The sequence below is a fragment of the Triticum aestivum genome, chromosome 3D (assembly GCF_018294505.1).
Source record: "Triticum aestivum cultivar Chinese Spring chromosome 3D, IWGSC CS RefSeq v2.1, whole genome shotgun sequence".
In the NCBI taxonomy this organism is placed as follows: Eukaryota; Viridiplantae; Streptophyta; class Magnoliopsida; order Poales; family Poaceae; genus Triticum; species Triticum aestivum.
The window spans coordinates 143,948,480-143,954,479 of record NC_057802.1 but is presented as its reverse complement, the minus strand read 5'-3'; the positions used below and the strand labels follow the sequence as shown (position 1 = coordinate 143,954,479).

At 46.1% G+C, this 6,000-nt stretch overlaps 2 long non-coding RNA genes across 3 annotated transcripts; both read left to right on the top strand.

Annotated features, from left to right (window-relative positions):
• The first annotated feature begins 276 nt into the window (after positions 1-276).
• LOC123077942 (uncharacterized) lies at positions 277-1,245 on the top strand. The gene is made up of 4 exons (XR_006436930.1): positions 277-733; positions 852-919; positions 1,050-1,082; positions 1,163-1,245. It is a non-coding gene; the product is annotated as an uncharacterized lncRNA (long non-coding RNA).
• Positions 1,246-1,387: 142 nt separating this feature from the next.
• Positions 1,388-3,720, top strand: LOC123077941 (uncharacterized). 2 transcript variants are annotated; one of them, XR_006436929.1, is made up of 5 exons: positions 1,388-1,446; positions 1,527-1,599; positions 1,673-2,287; positions 2,507-2,633; positions 3,055-3,720. It is a non-coding gene; the product is annotated as an uncharacterized lncRNA (long non-coding RNA). The 2 variants fall into 2 exon arrangements; XR_006436928.1 differs by having other exon boundaries at positions 1,673-2,633.
• Positions 3,721-6,000: the final 2,280 nt, after the last annotated feature.

Sequence of the window (6,000 nt, the reverse complement as noted above, 5' to 3'; positions counted from 1 at the left end):
GAAAAACTTATAGACAGACGCTTACTAGTAGCGCGCTATATTGCCCCGCGCTACTGCTACTTACTACTAGCGCGTTGCCAAAAACACGCTACTAGTAAATATCTCTAACCGTGCCTCCAAAGAGACCATAGTAATAGCGCGGGTTCTAAAACCTGCGCTACTACTATGTGGATAGCTGTAGCGCAGGTGAGACCACCGCGCTACTAGTATATGCCCGCCCCCACCCCACCAACTGTCCCACCCCCACCGTCCACCCGCGCCCCCGTTTATCTCAAAAAAATAAAAAATAAAATCACCCAAACCCCGATCCAGATCCCCTCCACCGCGGGCCACCCACCCACCGCGGACGGCGATCTCTCATCCACAGCCGCACCCACCGCCGACGCCGACGCCCCCATCCTCTCCCCCCTCCTTCTCTCCCTGGCGGCGGCCACATCGGGGGCTCCTGGATCCGCGCCGCCGTCGAGCTGGGCCGCCAAGGTCAGCTCCTTCCCCACAACCACCGTCGCCGCAGGGAGGAGGTGATTGACGGGGCAGCCACCATCGAGCTCACCCCGTCTACTTCTTCTCGGGACGCCGCGCTCCTTCTCCGCAACCACCGCCGCCGCCGCTGCAGGGAGACGAGGATTGACGGGGTCGCCACCATGCAACCTCCCCCGCGTACCTCTTCTCGGGACTCCCCCTCCATGGAGCTCCGACCCCACCGCCGCCTCCATGGATGGACCATCTCAAGGTCTCCTCCCTCTCCCTCTCTCTCGGTTTCCATGTTGTCCGCATATTTATTGTTTCCAGGCATTAGTGTATTTTAAAAGATGCTGATGCAAAAATAATACGTATTTCACAAGTTACAGTTATACATGGAGATCTAAGTGCCTTTCAGGAGGAAATACAATCAGTTCACCATGTTGTCCGCACTCTGGTAAGTAGTGGAGTAATACCTTTCAGGCTTGCACTGCACACACTTCTATTTTTGTGTTCAATATAATCTCTTCCCCTTAGAGTAGGACTTCTAGTAGTAAGTACAAACTAAATCTCTTACTGTTTTGCAGGAAACAAAGCTTGGACGCCTTGCATATACTCAAGTAAGTAGAAATTCCTAGCCCACAGTTTGTTTTTCTATAGAGATTATGTGTTGCTAACCCTTTTGACTGAAATATCTTAGGATCACACAACACGAGTAATACATGAGTTATGTGAGTTCAGTAAAAGATTGGATCGGAGTCCAAAGCCGATACTCTTAAGGCATGTTCGGAGAATATCTCGTACCTTATTCGCTATAGTGTGCTTGCTTTATTGTGGCTATTATCATGATGCGTCTATGGCATGAGGCCTGTTGGTTCGAATGTCATGTTCTCTGTGAATCCTAATCTCGTAAACAAAATCATTTTTCAGGTCACAGCATCAACTCCTCTCCCTGCAATCGAGTCTTCAGAAGGAATTACCAGGGTAACTTCATTCACCCCTTTTTCCAGTTTCAATGTAGTTTTGATCTTCACAGGCTGACCTTTTTCTCTTTCTTACTACAGACCGCTTCTTTGCCGTCAGGTTCGGAACCCGTGTCTCCTGTAGCTCAATCACCTTAGAGCAGATCCACCTAAGGTCAGTTTTATTTTAATATTTTTACAACACATTTGGCCTGGTCTATTGCGTCTAATATTTTAATTTTGTATAGGTTGTCCGTTCGTCTACAGCCATATCAGCATCAGGACTGAGTATGCTAGCTGGAACTACATCAATACCTAAAAGGGTAAGAGCATCTCTTTGCATTTTGTTTGTTAATCTTCTTATGGTCTGTTGACACTTTCCACTTGAAGAAGATGGTGCGATCTGCCTAATGATTGTTGTACAGGGTGATTTGACACGCCGCCTGAAAGTACTAGTTGTGAATATTGGATATCTGTAGCATTACATTTTGAACCTTAATTTTGGTCTGCTAACTCTAGCTTGCTTTTCCATGTTCATCAGAATGTGGTGAATTTTTGTAATAAAAAACATGTCGCTCCTTGAGTGACAGCTTTTATGGGCTGTAGAAAAGAATGACTTTAAAGAAAATGTACTTTGTGGATGTTCTATATGTCATGGAACTTTGACCCTGCCATTTTTTTGACATGGTATCTTGGAGTGTCTATTTTGTACATATAATATATTGTACGATTCTATAGCTGTTATTAGTAATTCTGTTATAGAGTATCTTGGTGTATTCGACGGCGGTTTTTGAAATCCTATTGAGAATATTTTTCAAGGAACTCGAGGCGAATGTCTTGGTTTCGAAGAAGCAGAAAGTGAAGTAAGTTGTCTAACCATTTGATCTGTCTTGGTTTGCTTGACTCTAATTGTGTAGCTTTTGCATCAATTCATTTGGATCCAATGTTGCCTCGTGTAAAGAATAAACCATGTATCTTGCTTCAGCTTTTATTTTTGAACTAGGACAAAATATTCTAAGAGAACTTCCACATTCACTCATGGCAATGTATGATAACAAAGTATGTTGTATCATTGGTTTCAGACATCTGGACGAGAAGAAAAAGAAGTGCAAGGCTGGTAAGGTCGAGACTCATCTTGAATTCCCTGGACGTAAAAAGGTTAAATTTGGTGAAGTTGTCGAAGCTCCACCAAAGTTATCATTCCCAAAGGTGCCTTCTCTACTCAAAACCTTTTATGTTATTAGATTTGGTCGGATTCATATGAAGGGTTGACTGAACTTTTGAAGGAAGCCCCATATACTTCAGTGCTTGTATGTTTGTCTTAGATTCTTATGGTCCGATCTTTGCCAATATGAATTTGACTGCTGGCATTTGTTGTTACCAAATAGATCACTTTTCAGCCATTTAGAAATGAGAAGTTGACTTCTTGTAAATGTGAATTTGGTGTACAGGATTTGACAACAAAAAATAATGTTATATGATGAATGAATGATATTTTTAACAACCAAAGTGATGTTTGACTGTTAATGTTAGCTTTCTTATTCTTGCAGCACACTGTTAATAGTACTATTTCGTTGAACTGCTGCAATTTGCGTACTAACAAGTTTTCACTTTCCCGACGTGGGCGCAGAGGTGATCGACGCTGACAAGCGTGGCCCGGTGGCGCTGTGCTCTTCAACCACTCAGAGGCGGACTTCGCCGTGAAGCCCGGTGGCCACGTCGCACAGATGATCGTCCAGGTGATTTCGACGCCGGAAGTCGCTGATGTGGAGGACCTCGACGCCACCGTCCGCGAGAGGGAGGATTCGTGTCCAGCGGCGTCTGAACTCCTAGCCTTGTAGATACATCTAGAGAGGTGGTCTGTTTAGGTTGGTGGCCACTAGGGAAGGTACCCACCTTAAAATGATGGACGTATTACCATTCATGAGTACTACATCTAATTTTTATTTTTTTTAATTCCTAAATTGTTAGTAGTAGCGTGGGTCAAAAGTGAGGGCTACTAGTAGTTAGGTTAGTACTAGCGTGGGTTTTAGGTTAGTAGTAGCGCGGGTGCACACGCGCTACTACTAACTTTTTAGCTGTAGCGTGGGGTAAAAAACGTGCTACTGCTAAAAATTAGCTGTAGCGCCATAGCAGTAGCGCGAGAACCCATGCTACTGGTATGCAAAAAAACCATGCTACTGGTAGTGTTTTTCCTAGTAGTGTTAATCAAAGATGGTTAAGTTTCCTAACCATAGACATGTGTTGTCATTTGATGAACGAGATCACATCATTAAAAGAATGACGTGATGGACAAGACCCAGCCGTTAGCTTAGCATGTTGATCGTTCAGTTTTATTGCTATTGCTTTTTCATGTCATATACATATTCTTTTGACTATGAGATTATGCAACTTCCGGATATCGGAGGAATACCTTGTGTGCTATCAAACGTCACAACGTAACTGGGTGATTATAAAGATGCTCTACAGGTATCTCCGAAGGTGTTTGTTGGGTTGGCATAGATAAAGATTAGGATTTGTCACTCCGAGTATCGGAGAGGTATCTCTGGGCCTTCTCGGTAATGCACATCATCATAAGCCTTGCAAGCAATGTGAATAATGAGTTAGTTGCGGGATGATGCATCACGGAACGAGTAAAGAGACTTGCTGATAACAAGATTGAACTAGGTATGAAGATACCGACGATCGAATCTTGGGCAAGTAACATACCGATGACAAAGGGAATAACCTATGTTGTCATTACGGTTTGACCGACAAAGATCTTCGTAGAATATGCAGGAACCAATATGAGCATCCAGGTTCCGCTATTGGTTATTGATCGAAGAGGTGTCTCGGTCATGTCTACATAGTTCTCGAACCCGTAGGGTCCACACGCTTAACGTTCAATGACGATTTTGTATTATATGAGTTATGTGATTTGGTGACTGTCGGTGTCAAAACTGGCATATCTCGGGTAGGGGGTCCCGAACTGTGCGTCTAAGGATCGAAGGAAACAGGAGGCAGGGGACACGATGTTTACCCTACTTCCTGCTTGATTGCCTTTGATGAGTATAGGGGTTACAAGAGTCGATCTACCACGAGATCGTAATGGCTAAACCCTAGATGTCTAGCGTGTATGATTATGATTGCCTCTACGGACTAAACCCTCCGGTTTATATAGACACCGGAGGGGGATAGGGTTGTGTAGAGTCGGTTTACAGAGAAAGGAATCTTCATATTCACACGCCAAGCTTGCCTTCCACGCCAAGGAGAGTCCCATTCGGACACGGGGGAAAGCTTTTTATCTTGTATCTTCACAGCCCATCAGTCCGGCCCACGTCACATAGCCCGGACGTCTAAGGACCCCGTAATCCTGGACTCCCTCAGTAGCCCCTGAACCAGTCTTCAATGACGATGTGTTTGGCGCGCAGATTGTCTTCGACATTGCAAGGAGGGTTCCTCCTCCGAATACTTCAAAGTAGTTGATCGTCAGTACTATATCCGACTCTGTACAATAGTCATACCTCTGAATCACAGGGGCCGAATACAAATAAGTTCTATCTTTTGAAGGTTTTACTAGTGAGACGTTACGTCCGTCCACTTTATTATTTTAAACCGTTTTTCGGCCTCCCGTTTCGCATTTCGACACGCAACCACTGACGACATGTCTTGTCAAAGCAGAGATCGTGCCCCTTATTATGGGATTCTCATCAACACGGGTTTGGGAAACCCAACCGCGCAGTTTCGCACGAACCCTTGGGAACAGGCGAGTTTTAAGGCTCGTGGGGGACGCATGATATTCACTGCCTTTATAAAGAGATAAGGTTTCCCCTCTTTACCCCACGCCTTCCTCTTCCTCAGCCCATCCGTCCTCAAGCTCCAGCGCTCAAGTTTCAAGCCTTCCTCCCTTCCGCAACTCCTTCGACCCTGGCCGGCTCTCAAGGCAAGTGGATGGCCTCCTCCGTTACGGAGGAGAACATTAAGGAGCTGCGGGAAGCGGGGTACCTAACCGCAGAAATCAAGCACAGGCTTCCCGACCCGGAGCAGGTTATCCCCACTCCGGAGCCCCGCGAAAGGGTGGTGTTCATCCCCCACTTCCTCCGTGGACTCGGATTTGCCCTTCACCCCTTTGTAAGGGGCCTCATGTTCTACTACGGGCTGGATTTTCACGATCTGGCCCCAAATTCATTCCTCCACATATCGGCGTTTATCGTCGTGTATGAGGCCTTCCTCCGTGTCCCACCGCACTTCGGCCTATGGCTCAAGATTTTTAATGTGAAGCCGAAGGTGGTCGACGGGCAACACGCGGACTGTGGTGGAGCCATGGTGAGCAAGCTCCCCAAAGTTAATTGGCCAAAGGGAGTATTTGTGGACACCATCAAGATATGGCAACAAGAATGATTCTATATCACAGAACCCCACGGCTCCAAGTGGGCGACCGCCCTGGCCTTTAGATCCGGACCCCCGCTAAGGCTCACATCCTGGACCGATAAAGGTCCGGACTAGGGGTCGGTCCCTGAGGTGCTGCGTTTGCAGAAACGCGTCAAGAGCATGATAGAGAAGAACATTACCCTCGCTGATGTAATCCAAGTGATGC